Below are 23243 nucleotides of genomic sequence, written 5' to 3' on the forward strand. Positions count from 1 at the left end.
TCTGTGCAGGGCTTGGGCGGGGAGGGTCCCGGGGATTTACAGGGCGGGCGGAGCGAGCAGTTATGGCTGCTCTCAGTTCCGTCTCTAGGGGCTCTGCCTCTCAGAGTCCCAGCAACCGCTGCAAACCTCGGAGAGAAAGCTGCCTTCGAGTTCCGGGTTCCGACCGAAGCCAGACAGTCCCGCTTCTCCCATTTGAGTCTGGATCCCCAGAGACTTGCCCGGATCTGGAGCTCAGAGTCTGAAACTCCCTCCCGATTGAAAACAACAACCACGCCCTCGCCGCCAGCCTGCTCCGCATGCGCACTCCACACCTGAGTATTTCACTTCAGCACTGCGCCTCCTCTGAGTCTGGGTATGATATTCTCTTTCCTCCTAATTGTAGAATTTCCACTCAGCCAGCCTTCCTGTGGTTCTGGATGGTGTCCGTTCTGTCCTTTAGTTATATCTCTGAAGTGGTTGTTCGAGGCAGCAATCTCCGGCGTTAACCTATGCCGCCATCTTGGTTTTTTTCTCTACTACATTTTTTTAACCAGTATTATTGCTATCCTTTTACCATTTTTTCAAGTGTCATTTTATTTTTTATTTTTCTTTATTTTATTTTGGGATTACTGTTCTACACTCTATTTTCAATGTTCCTTTAGCATCATTTCTCTCTATCTCACATTTACCCTTAAGCCAAAACTCTCTTCCTCACTTTTCCCCTTTCGTTGTCCTGTTTCTCTTACCCTATTCCTGCTTTGGATTTTCCCTATTCCTTCTTTCTACCCACTGTCTAAATTTCACCCTACTTATATATCTAATTTCCAATCCCTCGCTCTAAATCCATATACACCTCTCTCTTATTTTTCTTCACTATCTAATTTTTTTTTCTCTCTCTGTCATTTTGCTAGTGTTTGCTTGATTTTGAGTATGTTGGGGTTTTTTATGCTTGTGTGGGAATTTGTTTTTCATTTTCATTTTTCTGTTTTGCTTACTTTTTCTTTATCTGGTTATTTTTCTGCTTCTGTTTTCCCTTGCCTCGCTTGATATTGGTGGTTGTTTGTAGTTTGCATTAGTCTCCAGGGATCTGCTGCTAGAGTTCATTGAGATTGGTTGCGGTTCTCTTGGAGTTTTCTCCCCATACAAATAGCCTCTTCCCCACCTCTATTTCATTCTCTTACTTTTTTTTTTTCTCTTTGTTTTTTTCTTCTCTCCCTTTTCCCAATCTCATTTCAGCACTCCTTTTTGTTTTTTATTTTTCTCTTTAATCTTTTTCTCTTTTTTCTTCTTTATCCCCTAATTCTCTTCGCTCAGGGGGTCACCTTTATTTGGGGTTATTAATATCGTGAATGCATTTAGTTCGGTGCCTTGTACGTTGTGCCTTGTTGTGTTGTATTTTGTGCCTTTGAATCAACGCAGCAGAGAGAGAACTACATAACCAAACACCTTGAGAAGAGAAATCATGGTGAAACAAAGAACCAACCCAAATATGAAAGAAAAACAGGCATCATCAGAAAAGGAATCCAAATTGGAAAAGAGGAAGTAAAACTGTCCTTATTTGCAGACGACATGATATTATACATACAAAACCCTAGAGACTCCATCAAAAAGCTACTAGACTTAATACATGAATTTGGCAATGTAGCAGGATACAAAATTAACCCCACGAAATCTGAGGCATTTCTATACACCAATAGTGAACTTTCAGAAAGAGAGATTATAAAAAACAATCCCGTTTACCATCGCACCAAAAAAATTAAGTTACCTAGGAATAAACTTAACTAAAGAGGTAAAAGACCTCTATTCAGAAAACTACAGGACGTTGAAAAAAGATATAGAGGAAGACATAAACAGATGGAAGAACATACCGTGTTCATGGATTGGTAGAATCAACATCATCAAAATGTCCATACTAGCCAAAGCAATCTATAAATTCAACACACTTCCCATTAAAATACCAACGGCATACTTCATAAATCTAGAACGAACTCTCCAAAAATGCATCTGGAATAAAAAAAGACCCCGAATAGCTACAGCAATCCTGAAAAAGAACAAAGTAGGTGGGATCTCAATACCAGATATCAAGTTGTATTACAAAGCCACTGTTCTCAAAACTGCCTGGTACTGGCACAAGAATAGGCATATAGATCAATGGAATAGAATAGAGAGCCCAGAAATCGGCCCGAACCAATATGCTCAATTAATATTTGACAAAGGAGGCAAGAGCATACAATGGAGCCAAGATAGTCTCTTCAATAAATGGTGTTGGGAAAATTGGACGGATATATGCAAGAAAATGAAACTAGACCACCAACTTACACCATACACAAAAATAAACTCAAAATGGATAAAGGACTTAAATGTATGACAGGAAACCATAAAAATTCTAGAAGAATCCAAAGGCCACAAAATCTCAGACATATGCCGAAGCAATTTCTTCACTGATACAGCTCCTGGGGCACTTGAAACTAAAGAGAAAATGAACAAATGGGACTACATCAAAATAAAAAGCTTCTGCACAGCAAAAGAAACCATCAACAAAACAATGAGAAAACCCACTGTGTGGGAAAACATATTCGCCAATGTCATATCTGATAAGGGCCTAATCTCCAAAATTTATAGGGAATTCATACAACTTAACAAAAGGAAGATAAACAATTCAATCAAAAAATGGGCAAAGGACCTAAATAGACACCTTTCAAAAGAGGACATTCAGAAAGCCAAGAGACATATGAAAACATGCTCAAAGTCACTAATCAACCGAGAGATGCAAATCAAAACAACAATGAGGTACCATCTCACACCTGTCAGACTGGCTATCATCAACAAATCAACAAACGACAAGTGCTGGAGAAGATGTGGAGAAAAAGGACACTGAAAAAAAGAGATAGAGGAAGACATAAACAGATGGAAGAATATACCGTGTTCATGGATTGGTAGAATCGACATCATCAAAATGTCCATACTACCCAAAGCAATTTATAGATTCAATGCAATCCCCATTAAATTACCAACGGCATATTTCACAAATCTAGAACGAATGTTCCAAAAATTCATCTGGAATAAAAAAAGACCCCGAGTAGCCGCAGCAATCCTGAGAAAGAACAAAGTAGGTGGGATCTCAATACCAGATATCAAACTGTATTACAAAGCCACTGTTCTTAAAACAGCTTGGTACTGGCACAAGAACAGACATATAGATCAATGGAATAGAATAGAGACCCCAGAAATCGACCCAAACCACTATGCCCAATTAATATTTGACAAAGGAGGCAAGAGCATACAATGGAGTCAAGACAGTCTTTTCAATAAATGGTGTTGGGAAAATTGGACAGATATATGCGAAAGGATGAAACTAGATCACCAACTCACACCATACAGAAAAATAAACTCAAAATGGATAAAAGACTTAAACGTAAGACGGGAAACCATAAAAATACTAGAGGAATCCACAGGCAGCGAAATCCCAAACATATGCCGAAGAAACTTCTTCTCTGATAATGCTGCTAGGGCAATGGAAACTAAAGAGAAAATAAACAAATGGGACTACATCAAAATAAAAAGCTTTTGCACAGCAAAGGAAACCATCAACAAAACAACAAGCAGACCCACTACATGGGAGAACATATTTGCCAATGATACCACCGATAAGGGTTTAATTTCCAACATTTACAGGGATCTCATGAAACTTAACAAAAGGAAGATAAACAATCCAATAAAAAAATGGGCAACGGACCTAGATAGACACTTTTCAAAAGAGGACATACAGAAGGCCGAAAGACATATGAAAACATGCTCAAAGTCACTAATTATAAGAGAGATGCAAATCAAAACGACAATGCGGTGTCATCTCACACCTGTCAGAATGGCTATCATCAACAAATCAACAAACAACAAGTGTTGGAGAGGATGTGGAGAAAAAGGAACCCTTCTGCACTGCTGGTGGGAATGCAGACTGGTGCAGCCACTGTGGAGGACAGTATGGAGCTACCTCAGAAGACTAAAAATGGAACTCCCATTTGACCCAGTGATCCCACCTCTAGGAATATATCCCAAGAAACCAGAAACGCCAATCAGAAAGGATATATGCACCCCTATGTTCATAGCAGCACAATTCACCATAGCTAAGATTTGGAAACAGCCTAAGTGCCCATCAGCAGATGAGTGGATTAGAAAACTGCGGTACATATACACAATGGAATACTATGCTGCCGTAAAAAAAAAAAAGGAACTTTTGCCTTTTGCAACAGCATGGATGAAACTGGAGAGCATTATGCTAAGTGAAATAAGCCAGTCAGAGAAAGATAAATACCACATGATCTCACTCATTTGTGGATTATAGAGAACAACATAGACTGATGAAAAGGGACAGACCCAAAGACTGAGAAACAACGATCAGGCTATCAATCCCCAGAAGGAAAGTAGGGGAGGGCGGGGGTAAGGGGAAGAGATCAACCGAAGGACTTGTGTACATGTATATAAGCCAAACCAATGGACATGGACAACAGGGGGATGGGAGCATGAGTCTGTGTGTGGGGGGGAGGTTGGGGGTTAATGGGGGGTATGAGGACACATTTGTAATACCTTAACTAATAATAAAATAAAAATTTTTAAACACACGAGTAAACAACTTATGAATAGTTTATCATACCAGCACCATTCCAGATGCTTCTTCCTATAAGTTGCACATTTGATTGTTTAATATCATATTGAATATTACAGGAATTGGATAGTTACCTAAGTTCTTGTACTATTTAGAGTAGAGTCCTCTCCCTCTCCCTGTCTGTCTCCATAAAGGATGTCTTCACTATTCCTTCTTTATAGACCCAGAGAACCCAGTGTTGATTTACGTTCCTGCCATTGCTCTGGGGATCCAGCTGACAGAAAGCATGGTGTGCCACCAGCAGCAGTGCCAAAAGGACATTGCACACTAGGACAAATTGAAGGAGCAAAGGGCAGTCCCCACTGAAACCCTCCAGGAGCTGAGAGCCTGCAGAAAGCCTTAGGAGAGAGGCCTCTAAAAGCTTTAGAGCTCCGTCCTGCATGTGAACCAGGAATTCCGGAGGCGAAGCCACACTGAGACAGGAAACATACCCATCCTGAGAAGGACAATTCCTACCAGGTTCTAACAGAAATTCTACATGTGCAGTGACATATTCAAACACTATTAGCCGGACCCACACACTGAGTCCACGCTCTTTTAAAAATTGTTAAGAGACTGTGAAAAATTTCTCACTGATTGAAGTAACCATTGCTAATATTACGTTGCTGTCAATCCACTCAAATGCGCATGTGGACAGACAGACAGGAAGGCAGGCAGATAGATAAATAGATACATAGTTGCCCTGGGCAGCCTTTCTGTGGCTAAATGTACAATGTCTATTAAGATATTAGAAATATATAATCTTTGTACAGCTATTATTATCTGGCTGGAAAGCATCAATTTACTTTCATAATACATACTAAAAATGTTGCATTCAAAATAACAGTATGCAGTTGAAAATGGATATAACTCTTTTTTTGGTAAATATAACTGAATATATTTAATATGTGAAATATTATTTTATCTCTTTACTAGAAGCTCGGTACATGAAATTCATGCACGGAGAGGGGGTTCTCTCAGCCCAGCCTGCACCCTCTCTAATCAGGAGCCCCTGGTGGGATGTCCGACTGCCGGTTTAGGCCCAATACCTGTGGGATCGGGCCTAAACCGGCAATCAGGCATCCCTCTTGCAATCACTGGCTCCTAACCAGTGATATGCAAATTAACTGCCAGCCAAGATGGCGGCCAGCCGCCAGGCAGCTTGAATCGAACATGAGGGCTCCAACGTTCCCCGCCTGCCACTGCCGGCCGCTGAGCTTGCAGTTTCAAACATTGTTACAAATATAGAACCTAAACAAAACCCCAGAAACCTACTTTCAGCCAGCCCGGGATCTCAGAGCTGGAGTTGAAACAGTGTTTCGATAATAGAACCCAAACAAACCAGATACCTGCTTTCAGGAGCCGAGGCCTAAGAGTTGGAGCCAAGCTTCAGAGCTAAAGCTGGCCCAGAATAAAAAAGACAAAAGAATAAAAGGAGCGGTTGGGAGCTTCAGTCACCTGCCAGCCTGAAAACAGCCCTCAGCCCCTCACCCAGACTGGCCAGGCACCCCAGTGGGGACCCCCACCCTGAAGGGTGTGTGACCAGCTGCAAACAGCCATCATCCTCTCATCCAAGCTGGCCAGGCACCCAAGCGGGACCCCCACCCTGATCCAGGACACCCTTCAGGGCAAACCAGCCAGCCCCCACCCGTGCACTAGGCCTCTATCCTATATAGTAAAAGGGTAATATGCCTCCCAGCACCGGGATCAGCGGAGCTGCGAGGCCTCCTGGCACCGGGATCAGTGTGACAGGGGGCAGCACCCAAAACGCCTGATCACCCTGAGGCTCTGTGTGTGACAGGGGATGGGGCCACAACCTCCCTATCCGCCCTGCTCTGTTCGTGACAGGGGAAGGCACCCCAACCCCCAGAACAGCCCTGCTCTATGCCTGATAGGGGGGAGCTCCCCAACCCCCTGATCGCCCTGTGGCTCTGTGTGTGACAGATTGCGACACCCCAACCCCCTGATCAGCCCTGCTCTGTGTGTGACAGGGTGCGGTACCCCAACCACCTCCCACAGCCCTGCTCTAATTGTGATGGGGTAGAGCCATAACCTCCCCATCGGCCCTGCCCTGAGTGTGACAGTGATGGCACCCCAACCCCCTGATCGGCCCTGCTCTGTGGGTGATAGAGGGCAGCGTCCCAACCGCCCCCCACGGGCTCTGCTCTGTGTGTGACGGGGTAGAGCCATAACCTCCCCATCGGCCCTGCCCTGAGTTTGACAGGGTGCGGCGCCCCCAACACCCTGATCCGCCCTTCTCTGTGTGTGACAGGGGGGAGCTCCCCAACCCCCTAATCGGCCCTACTCTGTGCATGACAGGGTACAGAGCCCCAAACCCCCTGATGGGCCCTGCTCTGTGCGTGACAGGGGTCAGCGCCCCAACCCCCTGATTGGCCCTGCTCTGTGCATGACAGGGGTTGGCGCCACAACCTCCCCATCGACCCTGCCTTGAGTGTGACAGGGGGCGGTGCCCAACCTCCCAATCAGCCCTACCCTGAGCGTGACTGAGGGTGGCATCGCAACCTCCCGATCTGCCCTGCTCTGTTCATGACAGGGGGTGGCACCCCAACTCCCCAATCAGCCCTGCTCTGAGCCAGACCAGGGGCTGAACCTAGAGATTGGGCCTGCCTTCTGCCACCCGGGAGCAGGCCTAAGCCAGCAGGTCATTATCTCCCGAGGGGTCCCCGACTGCGAGAGGGCACAGGCCGGGCTGAGGGACCCCCCTCCCTCCCGAGTGCACAAATTTTTGTGCACTGGGCCTCTAGTTTAATAATAAAAAAAAGAATATTTCAAGAGACAAGATGTCATAAAATACTATAAAGCAGATTTTGAAAAAAGAAATGTTTTAAGCAAAAGAGTTTTTTCTTGAATGGATAATATAATTAACCTTTACAAAATAACAATAACCTTCATTGTTATAGTTATCATGTTAAATGTTGACTGTTAACTATCACATACCAACCTAAGTAAAAGAAGTATGTGTCCATCATTTTACTTTTTATCCACTCCCCGAGATGCCCCCAATTTGCTTTCTCCCACCTCCCTAATCTATCACCAGTGGATTCCATGTAACCCACTTATGTCTTCTCCTATGATTGTAATGTATAAAACAAGGTGGAAAATTGCCATTCTCTGGAGCAGTGGTTCTCAAGCTGTGGGTCGCGACCCCTTTGGGGGTCAAACAACCCTTGACCCGTTCACAGGGGTCGCCTAAGACCATCGGAAAACACATATATAATTACATATTGTTTTGTGATTAATCACTATGCTTTAATTATGTTCAATTTGTAACAATGATATTAGGGGTCACCACAACATGAGGAACTGTATTAAAGGGTCGTGGCATTAGGAAGGTTGAGAACCACTGCTCTGAAGCATTATCCCAATACATTGGAATTCTGCTTCCCAGCAATTGTCAACAGTTAGGGTCAAATAAACCACTGGTTCTCAACCTTGGCTGCACATTAGAATCACCTGGGAATCTTTTTAAAATCCTGATTTCTGGGCCTCATCCTCCGGAAATTCTGTTTCTTTTTTATGGAGTAGGTAATGTGCAGCCAAGGTAGAGAACCACTGAAAACACACAGAAATTCTCTACAGGTTTGAATGTTCTTAAGTTAACAAGATCATATGCCTTAAATGCAGTTCAAAACTCACTGGTGGCCTGGCTGGTGTGACTCAATGATTTAGTATTGACCTATGAACCTGGAGGTCGAAGTTCAATTCCCAGTAAGGGCACATACCTAGGTTGCCAGCTCAATCCCTAGTAGGAGGCAGCTGATCAATGATTCTCTCTCATCACTGATGTTTCTGTCTCTCCCTCCCTCTCCTTTCCTCTCTGAAACCAATGAAAATACATTTTAAGAAATAGCAACTCACCTGTGGAGGTCCATCACTAAATTACAAAAAATGTCTGGTTTTTTTTTTAAACCTGAATGCTAAAGTATGTTTATATAATAGTTGTTGACTGCACATTCTAGTGTCCTTGTTCTTTGTTTTGTTTTTGCATTAAGGGGCTACAATGAAGAGCCCACTAGGAATGCTGACAATGAAGGAAATAATTGGCTCTCTGGGAGAAAAAGGATAAATCCATATTAGATAACAGATCAGCAGACTTATGACAGACCAGATGTCTCCTGGTTGGAATATTTATATATTTAAAGAAAAAAGGGGCCACACAGGAGAGGCATCAGTTGTCCATGAAGATGCAAGAAGAGAAGCCATATTCTGGGCAAATGATAACAATTGTGAATTAAAAAGGGGACCCTAGTCTTTGGACTGGAAGTTATTGATCTCCCACTGGCAAGGCTGACCATTGGCTTTGGAGCCAAGGAGCCCTCAAGGCTTCTGATCTGAATAGAAAGTCCAACTCTACTGTGACATTGAACAACAGGTATTCTCACCTGTTGCCATTAAACATTCAGGTCATCTAACTCCCTTGTTTTGATTTCATGCTCACCAAGAAATCTGATTCCTTTTCTGTTTTTGGTCCTTGTTGCTTTAATATTTGACAATAAATCAATGAAACAAACTTTGATTATCTTTACTACATGGCCACATAGTTTGGTCACTGGGAGCCCATGAGCCAACCCTGTTGACTCAAAACTTCCGTTTGTGTGAAAGTTATATTTCTTAGTGCATATAAATAAATTGATCTTTTTGGTATATAAAAAAATAAAATAAAATGTTTTTCTTTAAACATTTTTCAAAAAATGTCTTTCTTGAATGGATAATATAATGAACCCTAACAGTTAAGTCAGAAAATAAAATAATTCTGGATAAAGCAATTGTGAAGAGTTCTGAATAAATTATCAAATATGTAACATAACAAGACAAAGATATGGTAACTAAGAAAAAAGCATTCCAAAGAGAAAGAGGGAAGCACAGTATTCAAGGAAATTATAACTGGGATGTTCCAGAATTGACAAATGATATGGTTATTTGGCTTAAAAAATTACTGAATCTTAAAAAAAATGAAAAGAAATTTATTCCTAGATATATCATACTGAAACAAAGACAACAATATGATGTCAAAAGCAGCCAAAGACAAATGATACATTCTTTAAGAAACAGGAATTCATAATTAATGACGTTTTCAACAATACAAGGTCAGAATATTTTTGAAATGTTGGGAAAAAATAGCTGTTAACCGAGATTTCATAACCAAAATAAAAGCTAATAATAATGCAGTAATATGCTAAACAAATAAAATCCTAAATAGGGTTTTAAATAAGTAGAGCAATAGTCCATACTCCAAAATGAAAGCAATTAGCTAAAAATGGTATCTACAAATCAGTTTATATATGCCTGTTATCCTATATAATGAAGAGGTAATATGCAAATTAACCCTCATGCCCTCACAAGATGGCTGCCTATGACCAGGCAGGCAGGGGGTTAGTGAGAGACGACCAAATGACTAAACAGTAGGCTGTGTGGGGCGAACAGACTGGCAGGGTGGCTGTGAAGGGTAACCAGACCGGCAGAGGGGGCAGTGGGGGTGATCACACTGGTGGGGTCAAGGAAATTAAGAGCTACCAGGCTAGTGGGAGGGGTGCAGTTGGGGGCAACCAGGCCAGAAGGGAGGGCAGTAAGGGGTGACCAGGCCGGCAGGCAGGTGAGCGATTAGGAGCCAATGGTCCAGGATTGTGAGAGGGATGTCCGACTGCTGGGGATTGAGCCTAAACCAGCAGTCAGACATCCTCTGAGGGGTCCTGGATTAGAGAGGGTGCAGGTTGGGCTGAGGGCCCCCACCCCCATGCATGAATTTTGTGCACCGGGCATCTAGTATCCAATATAATCCCAGTTCTGGAGGAACTTCACAAAGTGCCCCTAGTTTTTACTGAGAAGAACTGGTTGGTAAGGGGAGCCAAAACAATGCAATGTAAAATAATGGACTCTTTATTACTAAAACAAAATAATAGTCATTCAAAGTGTGGTGCTGAGTTTACTAGGATAAATAGACCACAGAAAAGAATAGTTAAGAAATAAATTTAAATATGAATAAGAACAACAGTGAGGTCATTTAAAAAAAAACAAACTAAATTTCAATCTAGCACAGCACTGTGCACACAGCACATACACTCTCTATACACACATGCTGCTGACTATTGGCCCTGCCTCCATTGTCTATGAGACTAAGGGACCCCAGTTGAAGCAATGACTTCCTGCTGCTGAGTGCCCTAGACCATCCTGCATGGAGGGCGTCATGTGAAAAGCAGCTTCTTGTGAAAACATCCGACACCTGAAATGCAGAGTCTGTCTGAACAGCATTTGATATCCCTAAGCACATAAACACATATGAATTTTTAATGTAATAATAATAACATGCAAATTAATTAGATCTGTGACTATCCTATCTAATAATATAGAAACATGGTAATTAACTGTAACTTTGCTACCCTTCCCATTGGCTAATCAGCGAGATATGCAAATTAACTGCCAGCAAAGATGGCGGTTAACCGCCAACAAATATGGCGGCTAATTTGCATACATAGGCGCAATGATGGGAGGCAAAAGGGGAAAGACAGAAGAACGGTGGCAGGCAAGAGCTGGGGGGTGGGCAAAGGCAGCCTGCAGGGTTGCCTTTGCCCACCCCCAGCTGGTGATTGCCATCGGAAAGCCCGGCAGCAGGCCAGGCAACACCCCCCCGGGCAGGGGGTGCCGGTGATCGCCATGGCGATGGGAGGAAGAGAGAGCTGGGGTGCAGGACCTCTGGGGCCAGGGGTGCTGGCTGGCCTGCAGCCCTCTGATCTGCCATGGCGAAGGGAGGGGCTGGGCCCCAGGCATAGTGGCATCCGGGGGACCAGGTGCAGCCGTGCCTGTGGCCCCGGATATGCAATCGAGAAATGCGGGGTGGGGCAGCAGGCACAGCAGCACCCTGGGCACCGGGTGCAGCCCCAGGGTGCAACCATGCCTGTAGCCCTCTGATCTGCCATGCAAAGGGAGAGGCGGGGCCACAGGCATGGCGGCACCCTGGACATCCAGTGCAGCTGAGCCTGAAGCCCCCGGATCTGCAATTGAGAAGGGAGGAGCAGGGCAGCAGGCATGGCAGCATCCTGAGCATCGGGTGCAGGCCCAGGGTGCAGCCTGCCTGTGGCCTTCTGATCTGCTATTGTGAAGGGAGGGGCCGGGCCACAGGCACAGCTGCACCTGGGGGTCCTGGTGCAGCCATGCCTGTGGCCCCCAGATCTGCAATCGTGAAGGAAGGGGCGGGGCCACAGGCACGGCTGCACCCAGGGGACCGGGTGAGATCATGTGATATTTATTTTCTCCTACTGGCGTATTTCACTTAGCATGATGCTCTCCAGTTCCATCCATGCTGTTGCAAATGAAAAGAGTTCCTTCTTTTTTACAATGGTATAGTATTCCATGTGTAGATGTACCACAGTTTTCTAATCCACTAACCTGCTGATGGGCACTTAGGCTGTTTCCAAATTTTAGCTATTGTAAATTGCACTGCTATGAATATAGGAGTGCATATATCCTTTCTGATTGGTGTTTCTGATTTCATGGGGATATCGTCCTAGAAGTGGGATTACTGGGTAAAATGGAAGTTCCATTTTTAATATTTTGAAGAAACTCCATACTGTTTCCCACAGTGGTTGCACCAGTCTGCATTCCCACAAGCAGTGCATGAGGGTTCCTTTTTCTCTGCATCCTCGACAGCACTTGTTGTTTGTTGATTTGCTGATGATAGCCATTCTGACAGGTGTGAGATTGTATCTCATTATCATTTTGATTTGCATAACTCAGATGATTAGTGACTTTGAGCATGTTTTCATATATCTCTTGCCTTCTGTAAGTCCTCTGACCTTCCTTTTAACACACTGACTCATCATTTGAGGAAATCCCAAATCAATCACCAGGGCCTTGTGACTCAATTAACTGCTATCTCTTAAGTCTGATCAAATAATTGAATCAATACCCTCTCCCCTGGGAACTGACCTTCAGGCCACTTCACAATGGACATTCCCCTCTGGACTTTCCCAGAATCTGGACCTGCACAGAGAATTCTCCACCCAGAAAAAGCCTGCCTAGAGTCCTTTAGAAAACTCTGACTCCCATGTTTTGGTGCTGGAGCCATTTTGGGGCTCAGCCCATTTGGTATCCAGATGACCTAATCCTATATAATAAAAATGTAGTATGCAAATGACCGAATGGCAGAACGACTAGTAGGTGGGGGTTGGGGCCAGTGAGCAGGCTTCGCTAGGCCAGCCAAGGCACTTGCCAGCAGACAGAGGGAGGGAATGGCGATTCGGGGAAGGGAGGGAGGGAGAAGCAGAGGACTGAGGGAGTGTCAGCAAGCAGTCATAACAGAGGGAAGATTGGGTGGCCTATCCGGTCACCTCCCACAGAAGGAGGCCACCAGTGTGGCTGTAGTGGGTTGATGGGGGTGGCTCTAGGCCAGGGGTGGGCAAACTTTTTGACTCGAGGGCCACAATGGGTTCTTAAACTGGACCGGAGGGCTGGAACAAAAGCATGGATGGAGTGTTTGTGTGAACTAATATAAATTCAAAGTAAACATCATTACATAAAAGGGTACAGTCTTTTTTTTTCAATAGTTTTATTCATTTCAAATAGGCCGGATCCGGCCCGTGGGCCGTAGTTTGCCCATGGCTGCTCTAGGCTGAACCTGCAGAGAAAGGCCTGGCAGCATCTGCGGTGGGGTGATGGGGGTGGTGCTGGACTGATCCCACAGAGAATGGCCGGGTGGAGCTCCAGCCGGCTGATGGGTGTGCCACCATCCCCTGATCCTGATCTGATTGGCCTGCCAGGTCGCCTCCCGCAAAGCCAACTGTAGAACATCCCCTAGGACTCCCAGACTGTGAGAAGATGCAGGCTGGGCCGAGGGACCATGCCCCCCGACCACCACCCAGTGCACGTATTTTCATGACCTGGGGCTCTAGTCTATATTTATAAAAGCCTAAGTGACTGTTACAACCTGTCAACCTACTGACCTGTCAACCAGTTGCTATAATGCGCACTGACCACCAGGGGGCAGAAGCTCAATGCAGGAGTTGCCCCCTGGTGATTAGTGCACTCCCACATCCAGCCAACCTCCCACAGATCCTTCCCCTGGCCGGCCGGCCCTGATTGGTCCCAATCAGGACTGGGTGAGATGGTCCCCTTTGGCCCCGATCCCCAGCCAAGCTGAGGGATCCCACCCATGCACGAATTCGTGAACTGGGCCTCTAGTAAATTCATAATTCTTTACCCCTTTTGGCCCCGTGTATTCCTCCTTCGGCAACCCTAACACTATCAACAAATGATTAGCCCTGGCCACTGTAGCTCAGTTGGCCAGGTGTCCTATACAGCAAAAGGTTGCAGGTTCAATTCCAGGTCAGTACACTTGCTCAGGATATGCGCTTGATCCCTGGTCTGAGGCATGTGGAAGGTTGTTTTGCTTTATATCAATGTTTCTTTCTCTGTCTCCCTTCCTCTCTCTCTCTCTCTCTCTCTCTCTCTAAGAATCAAAAACAAACAAGTGAACAAACAAACCCATTAAATATCTTTAAACTGTGTTTACTGCTGTGTAAAATTCAAATAATATCTACATTATATGCATGTGCTGAAGAATAAATTGAATTTAGTTAATAACACCTGTAAAGAGTTTAGAACCACAGCAGTGTTTGGTGATTGTGACAACAGGGAACCAGCACACGTGGGGTTTGGCCCCACACACTGCACAGCAGAAGGACATGGCAAACCATTGCTGTGTTTTTCTATTCTTTTTTCCCCACTCTTCCTTTGTCATTTTACTAAGTTGAATAAAATAAAATTAAATGCTTTTATGCAAGTATTCAAGAAGAAACTGACCACACATCAAAACAAGACATGCTGATAACAATCAGTGACTAGAATGCACAAGTAGGAAATCAAATGTCAGAATCAAATGTCATTGGTAAATTTGGACTGGGGGTCAGACAGAAAGCAGGAAAATAGCTCATGAAATTCTGTGTGACAAACAACTTGTCCATCACAAACACACTCTTCACACAACCAGAAAGATAAGTGTCTATAAGGACATCAGCAGATGGCTAATATAGAAGAAAATGGACTATGCAATTGGAAGCAGAAGATGTATTATTTTAAAAAATTATGCTTCCATGTAATTTTTTAAAGAAATATACCGTGGATTATTAAGGCATTCTGTCTCTAACTAACTCTCAAGTAGTTCAGATAGAGAAAGAAACTTTGTGGTAAAATAACATTAAGGGAATTTTGTATTTTTGGCCAAGTCTGTGAGGAATAGGTATTAATTCTTCTTTCAAGGTTTGGTAGAAATCACCAGTGAAGCCATTTGGGCCTGAGCTTCTCTTGGTGGTAGTTTCCAACCTCTTTACTTGTTACAAGTCTATTCAGATGAGCTATTTCTTCTTGAAAGAGTTTCAATAGTTTATGTCTTTCTAGGAATTTGTCTATTTTTTAATCTAATTTGTTGGCATACCGTTGTTCATAGTATTGCCTTATAATCTTTCTTATTTCTGTAATGTCAATAGTACTGTCCTCTTTTTCATTCTTGATTTTAGTAATTTGAGTCTCCTGTCTTTCTTTGTGGCCAGTTTAGCTAAAAGTGTGTCAAAATTGCTGGTGTTTTCAAAGAACCAGCTTTTGCTTTCACTGATTTTTTTCTGTATTTTCCCATTATCTATATCATTAATATAATTTACATAAATCTCTATTTTTTCCTTTTGTTTGCTTTGGAATTAGTTTGTTCTTATTTTACAGTGAAAGGATGTTAAGGTGAAAGTTTATTAATTGATGTCTGTTGTTTTCTTAGTGGTGCTCCAGGGCACATATCTGCATTAATAAAAGACAAACATGTAAATTGACCATACCTTCGCTATGCCTTAAGCCATGCCCACCAGCCAATCAGAGCGACTATATGCAAATTAACCCAACCAAGATGGCAGCCAGCAGCAATGGAGCTGAAGCAAGCAGGAGTTTGGTTGCTCCAGTGATGGAGGAAGCCAAGCTTCCCAGCCAGCTCTGAGCTGTGGCCACAGAGCTGGAGCGAGCAGAAGCTGCCTCTGAGCTCCACTGAAGGCAACAAAGTTTCAATTATAGAAGGTAAATAAATACCCTAATTTAAAAAAAGAAGAAAAAAAGGAGATGCTGGGAGCTTCCATCCCTGCAGGGCTTGGCCAGCCTGAAAAAGGCCATCAGCCCCTCACCCAGACTGGCCAGGCCCCCCAGTGGGGACCACCCACCCTGAAGGGGGTGTGACCACCCTGCAAACAGCCATCAGCCCCTCACTCAGGCTTTCTAGGCACCCCAATGAGGAACCCCACCCTGAAGGGGGTGTGACCTGCCTGCAAACACTCATCAGCTCCTCACCCAGGCTGGCCAGGCACCCCAGTGGGACCCCCACCCAGTGGGTCCAGGACACCCTTCAGGGAAAACCAGTCGGCCCTCACTCGTGCACCAGGCCTCTATTCTATATAATAAAAGGCTAATATGAAAACTGACCCTAACAGCAGAACGACTGGGAATGATGGATCACTTTGACACACTGACCACCAGGGGGCAGACGCTCACTGCAGGAGCTGCCCCCTGCTGGTCAGTGCACTCCCACAGCAGGAGCTCTGCTCAGCCACAAGCCAGGCTGACGGCTTCCAGTACAGTGGTGGTGGTGGGAGCCTCTCCCGCCTCCTCAGCAGCGCTAAGGATGTCTGACTGCAGCTTAGGCCTGCTCCCTGCTGGCAAGTAGACATCCTCTGAGGACTCCTGGGCTGCCAGAGTGACGTCTGACTGCCAGCTTAATCCCAATTCCATGGGGAGTGGGCCTATACCAGCAGGTGGTCATCCCCCAAAGGGTACCAGACTGCTTAGATCTGCTTAGATCTGGGGTGCCTGGCCAGTCTGGATGAGGGGCTGAGGGCTGTTTTTAGGCTGGCCAAGCCGATGACTGAAGGTCCCAGCCTGTCCGTTTTTTCTTTTTTTTTTTTTATTCTGGGATTTATTTACCTTCTATAATTGAAACTTTGTTGCTGCTCCAGCTCTGAGGCCAAGGCCTGCTGAAAGCAGGTATCTGGGGTTTGTTTAGCTTCTATAATTGCAACTTTGTTGCTTATAGTGGAGCTCAGAGCCGGGCTGCAACAGGCGGGGAACCTTGGCTTCCTCCATCACTGGAGCAAGCAAGCCTCTTGCTCGCTTCAGCTGCATGGCTGCTGGCCGCCATCTTGGTTGGGTTAATTTGCATATCCTGCTGATTAGCCAATGGGAAACGTAGTGAAGGTATGGTCAATTACCATGTTTGTCTATTATTAGATTAGATATATATTTATACATATATATATACTTTCATATATATATATATGTACACACTTTTATATATATCCTATATAATAATAAACAAACATTGTAATTGACCATACCTTCGCTATGCCTCCCATTGGCTAATCAGCGTTATATGCAAATTAACTGCCAACAAAGATGGCGGCTAACTTGCATACTGCAGGCAGAGCGGGACAGCACAGCTCCCAGTGCAAGCCACCATCCCGGGCCACTAGCCAGTCACAGAAGCCGGTGATTGGGGCGAGATGGAGGTCCCCTGCTCAGGCCTGACACCTCTGGCGGAGGAGTCAGGCCTGGACAAGAGGCCAACCCAGCGATGGGAGGGTGATGGAGGTTGATACCTCTGGCCGAAGCGTCAGGCCTGGGCGGGGGGTGGAGCTGGCAATCAGAGGGGTCTGGGGGTCCCGTGTCTAGGCCTGATGCCTGGGCCAGGAGAATCAGGCCTGGGTGGCGGGCATAGCCAGTGATTAGGGGAATATGGGGGTCCCCTGCCCAGGCCTGACCCCTGGGCCAGAGGAATCAGGCCTGGGCAGGGGGCAGAGCTGGTGATCGGGGGAAGATGGAGGTCCCCTGCCCAGGCCGGACACCTCTAGCAGAGGTGTCCGGCCTGGGCAAGGGGCTCATATGGCGATCAGAGGGTGATGGGGGTCGACACCTCTGGCCGAGGCATCAGGCCTGGGCAAGAGGCCAATGTGGCGATCGGAGGGTGATGGGGGTCGATGCCTCTGGCCAAGCTGTGAAGCCCGGGCGAGGGTGGAACCAGTGATCTGGGGGAGATGAGGGTCCCCTGCCCAGGCCTGAAGCCTGGGCCAGAGGCGTCAGGCCTGGGGTGGGGGGTGGGGGGTGGCAAGCCAGCAATTGGTGTGAACTAAAGAGGAAACACCTTTTCTGACTGCTCATTGGTTAAGCTCCCTGTATGCCACTGGTAATATTCTTAGTAACTTGGGTAATAAGAATCCAAAAAGGTGATCTAGGGCTTTTCACCACACTCCTGGTGAAAAAAACGAAGGTCCGCTGCTGGAAGGCTAAGAAATGTCATATCCAGCCCTAGCTGGGTTGGCTCAGTGGATAATGCCTTGGCCTGCCGATGGCAGGGTCTGAGTTCAATTCTGACCAAGGGCATGTACCTAGGTTGCAGGCTCCTCTCTGGCCGGGGCCCGGTCAGGGCTCATGCAGGTGGCAACCAATCAAAGTGTTCCTCTCATTTTGATGTTTCTGTTTTTTCCTTTCTCTTCCACATTCTCTAAAAATCAATGGAAACATATCCTGAGGTGAGGATAAAAAAAATTATAAAGAAATTATTATTATATGAAAGACACATCTTGAAAATGCCTAAAGAAAGTTGTCATTTTTTTATGGTGAAGGGACTGGAGTCTGTGTTGATGAAAAAAACCTTGCTGGCTGCAGTGACTGGCAGCGGCTGCAGCAGTGCAGTGATGGGGCTGTTGCCTTGCCCTGATCAACCCGGTCACTTCCCACAAAGGGAGGCCAGACTGTGGCTTAGGCCCTATCCCCAAGGGGAGCAGGGAGCAGGCCAAAGCTGTCACTAGGACATACCCTGAGGGCATGTGAGAGGGGGCAGGCTGGGCTGAGGGACACCCCCCCCCAGTGCACAAATTTCATGCACCGGGCCCCTAGTATATATAATAAAAGATATATATAATAAGATACACACACACACACACACACACACACACACACATACACTTCAGTCTGTTCTCTAAATCTAGCTTATTTTGTTCATTAGATTCCACATACAGGTTGGGATTCCCAGCCTCCACTGTCTGCAACTAAGTGTTGGAAGGGATTAGAAATACTGGTACCTACCTCTCCCAGTGACATACCTTACCCTATTTGAAAGAGGGAAGAGGGAGCCACATCTTGTCAACTACACCCACCAGGAACCAGCAATGGAGCATTTGTCAAACTGAACTGTAAGATTAGAGTCACTCAAGGAATTAGGCAGACACAGCAAGCAAGCAGGAGGGAAGTTTATTAGAGGGAATGGGGGGATGGAGCCACAACCAGGGAAGGTTAGCATGCAGTCTCCGCTGTCCTCAGGGTTGAATTTTAGGAGCAAAACTGCAAGGGGCAGAGGCTGGGGGATATGTGTTCTAGTCTGATTACATGGAGTCCATTGTCCTTCAACACGATTAGTGCTGGCCCTTGAGGCTGTGGGCTGTAAGCTGCCTTCGTTATTTTTTTTGGCCTGCTGTCTCGTCCTGGGTGGGACTCCTTCCTGTTGAGCCAGATAGGGTGACAGCTTGTAGTTCCATGAAATGAGGCTGGGGCCACTTTCTTCTTTGGGATTTCTAGTTAGTCTGCCTGAGCCAAATGTTCTCTGCTGGCCTGTCATGAACTAGTTACGAAATCCTGTAAAATCCATCTACACTCCCGTTAGCATAGCTTGCAAAGATTCCTTTCATGGTTGTTGAGTCACTGCTTTTTACTCAGTGCTTTCAGTTTCACATTACTCTAAATCCTTCATTTCTAATACAGTACTTTAGGAGGTCAGGACAGCCACGTCACATCAGAGTTGAAATAAAAGCCCAACCATCCAGTGAAAGGCAGAGAAGTAACAAACAACTCCAGCCTACACTAAGGGGAAAAAAAAGGTAAGAACTTTATTTTCTCATCAAAGCAGCTTTCTCTCCGCCTCTAAAGGACTGTACTCTGAGAAATGGAGTCCAGGGTAAGGTCGGGGCATGGTGGGATGGATTTATAAGGGTGAGTTCATTTTCCAAAGAACGATGAGCATGAAGATAGGTTGCAGCAGAGCCCAGGTAAGACAGGTGGTGAGGTTCAATCCCGGCCATATCAGGCCATCCCTAAGTGTCATTACTGTGCTTGGAGTAATTAGGCAGCAGCAGACATGGGGCTAAGCTCAGAGTTTGAAATGTATTATGATTGTCTTTCTCTTTGCCAACATGGTGTTGGATGCAGACACAGTTAAATTACCATTGTCTTGATGAAACTTGCTCAGTTCTGATCTGACTGCAGCTGACACTCTGAAAGGGCTACAGATATGTTATTTTCATGAGAAAGAAGCATAGAAAATGAGATGCAGCGTAACAGCCACCTGTCACTGTTAAAAAAGAAGAAAGAAAAACCTGAAACTCAGAGTGAAAATGAAGATTCACAAAAACACTATACATTATAGTCACATAGATGAGCTTTGTTTCAAAGTGGATTACTCACTTAAAAGTAACTCAGGTTCTGGTTGTGGGATGTGAGGAAGGATGGGGGCTGGTGAAAATGGAGAAGGGATTAAGAAACACAAATTGGCAGTTACAAAACAGTCACAGGGATGTAAAGTAAAGCCTAGGGAATATAGTCAATAATCCTATCTAATAAAAGAGTAATATGCAAATTAGTCATCATTTCATCACTCCGTCACAAAGATTTCGGCGCCAAGTCCCACTGCTGAAGTATCCAGGCCTGTTGGCCAGGCATGTGGCAGGGGAGGTGGGGGGAGGGGGGGGACGAGGGGCTGAGCCTGCTATCAGAGGGGATAGGGACGGAGATGGTGATCGGAGGGGACTGGGCATCCTCTGCCCAGGCCTGAGGCCTAAGGGCTGGGCAGGGGTGGAGTCAGCTCAATGCAGGAGCTGCCCCCTGGTGGTCAGTGCACTCCCACAGGGGGAGCTCTGCTCAGCCACAAGCCAGGCTGATGGCTACCAGTACAGCGGTGGTGGTGGGAGCCTCTCCCGCCTCCTCAGCAGCTCTAAGGATGTCCGACTGCAGCTTAGGCCTGTTCCCCACTGGCAAGTGGACATCCCCCGAGGGCTACTGGGCTGCCAGAGGGATGTCTAATTGCCAGCTTAGACCTGATCCCCCATGGAGTGGGCCTAACCCAGAAGGTGGACATCCCCCGAGGGGTCCAAGACTGCGAGAAGGCACAAGCCAGACTGAGGGACCCCCGAGTGCACAAACTTTTGTGCACCAGGCCTCTAGTCTGTATAATAAAAGCCTAAGCAACCATTACAGCAGAAAGACCAGACCGATTGGTCCCTATGATGCCCACTGACCACCAGGGGGCAGAGGCTCAACACAGGAGCTGCCCCCCTGGTTGTCAGTGTGCTCCCATAGCCAACCTCCTGTAGCTGACAAACCCCCTGCGGCCCCTCCCGTGGCCGGCCAGCCAACATTCCATGACCCCTCCTCCAGGCCAGCCAGCCCTGATAGGACCCAATCAGGGCTGTATGAGACTCCCTGATCGGCCTCCATTGCCGGCCAGGCCAAGGTACCCCACCCATGCATGAATTCATGCACAAGGCCTCTAATAATGTAATAATTATGTATGCTGACATGTAGGTACTAGACACATACAAGAGATCCATTTAAGGTATACAAATGTCTAACCACTACGTAGTACACTGAAACTCATATAATATTGATTGTCAAATATAATTGAAAAATAACAAATTTTAAATAAAATAGAAAATATCCCCAGTACACTAGATCCAATTTCTTAGGGCCAACTTCTTTCTTACCCCTTTACAAGTAGAATTTGGCCCCATTATTTTACTAAAAAGTTTTCTCTTAAAAGAACCTGCATCGCTAAAGCCAACATTTGGTTTACCTGACCTCTCTGTGCTGTCAAGCAGGTTTGCTCTTGCTTTCTGGAAACTGCTTCTGAATTCCTCGGCTTCGCATGAACTTTACTCATCACTTACTTCTCTGACAACCCTCCCTCTCTTTCCTTTCAGCTCTTCCTCTCCCTCTCTCTCCCCAGTTTTCTCCCCTCTTGTCTTCTTCCTGTTTCTCCTTCTCCTCAACGAAATGGAAAAAGAACAAAGCAGAAAATCTACAAGTGTATGATTGGAAAGATATTTTCATCGAACAACCTTCTCCTTAGCTCTCCTGATCTTTTAATCCATATTTCATAGTCTTTGGTTCCCTTACACCGCACACATGTATACACAAACATGGTTTTTGGCAACATTCAGTATTTGCAATTGTGCAGTCTTATCCCCTTTTAGTTGGAGGCTAATTTTTTGGAAGCTAATGAAGTCGAAGTATAGGGCCCCTTGCTTGCACAAGCCCATATCAAGGCTTTGGGCAGGACTCTAGCTCTGTTTTTCATACAGTCATACATTTTTATAAAATTTGCAAATGTACATTATATCGGTTCCACTTCCAGAATACCAGTATAAACAGTTCTATGAACCCTCACTTCTGCAAAATAAGCACAACTGGAAGAAAAATCACACATTTCAAATCTGTGAAAAATGCTCTGGCTGTTTTTGCACAGCAGTTAGAGTGGCGACCCTTGGATGAAGGGTGGATTGAATGGTTGTGGTGAAGGCATGTGCAGGAGGCAACCAATCCAAGTGTCTGTTTCACATGGATGTTTCTCTCTCTCTCTGTCTCTCCCTCTCCCTCTCCACTCTCACTAAAAATCAATGGAAAAATATCCTCCAATGAGGATTAACAACAACAATAAAAATCTCTGAAAATTATCCGAAGAGCATACATCAAATGATGAAATACTTATTCCCAAAAGTGTTTATTCATAACAGAATTAATTAACAAATAAATATTAAATTTCTTACATATGGCCAGGGTATAAACTACTCTCTAAACCCTATTCTATTTTATATTTAATGTCCTGCAAATAATTTTTTAAAAAATATATTTTATTGATTTTTCACAGAGAGGAAGAGAGAGGCACAGAGAGTCAGAAACATCAATGAGAGAGAAACATCGATCAGCTGCCTCCTGCACACTCCCCACTGGGTATGTTCCTGCAATCAAGGTACATGCCCTTGACTGGAATTGAACCTGGGACCATTGAGTTTGCAGGCCAACGCTCTATCCACTGAGCCAAACCGGTTAGGGCTGCAAATAAATTTTTTTACATTTCTAGAGAGAGGAAGAGAGATGGAGAAATGGAAACATTAATAATGAGAGAGAAACATTGATTGGCTACCTCCTATGGATCCCATACTGAGGATCAAGCCTGCAACCCAGGCATGTACCCTGACCAGGAATTGATCCCTGACCTCCTAGTTCATGGGCCCACGCTCAACCACTGAGCCAGACCAGGCAGGCTCTAGTCTGAAAATTTTAATGAGAATCTACAAAGAAAGTTTTCTATGGTAAATTAAAGATTTTGTTCATGAAAGTGGTTGAATGTTGATGTCTTTGTCATACCAATATTTTTTTAATAGACTACTTTAATTGCACTTCTGTAACTTTCCAAAATAATACAAATCTTGCCCTCATCCATCTCACTGTTGACACAGAACTTTTGACCACGTTGGGGAATTTTATGACTCTACCTTCTAGATCAAAATAACCTGGTGAAAGTTCTTCATCTACT

At 45.2% G+C, this 23243-nt stretch overlaps 1 long non-coding RNA gene across 1 annotated transcript in view; it reads right to left on the reverse strand.

Annotated features, from left to right (window-relative positions):
- Positions 1–23243, reverse strand: part of LOC132230868 (uncharacterized) — a 145476-nt gene that overhangs the window by 25741 nt on the left and 96492 nt on the right. Inside the window, exon 2 of the long non-coding RNA XR_009451949.1 lies at positions 18746–18762. This is a non-coding gene — a long non-coding RNA (uncharacterized LOC132230868). The remainder of the gene's footprint in view (positions 1–18745; positions 18763–23243) is intronic.

The sequence above is a fragment of the Myotis daubentonii genome, chromosome 3, assembly GCF_963259705.1.
Source record: "Myotis daubentonii chromosome 3, mMyoDau2.1, whole genome shotgun sequence".
Lineage (NCBI taxonomy): Eukaryota > Metazoa > Chordata > Mammalia > Chiroptera > Vespertilionidae > Myotis > Myotis daubentonii.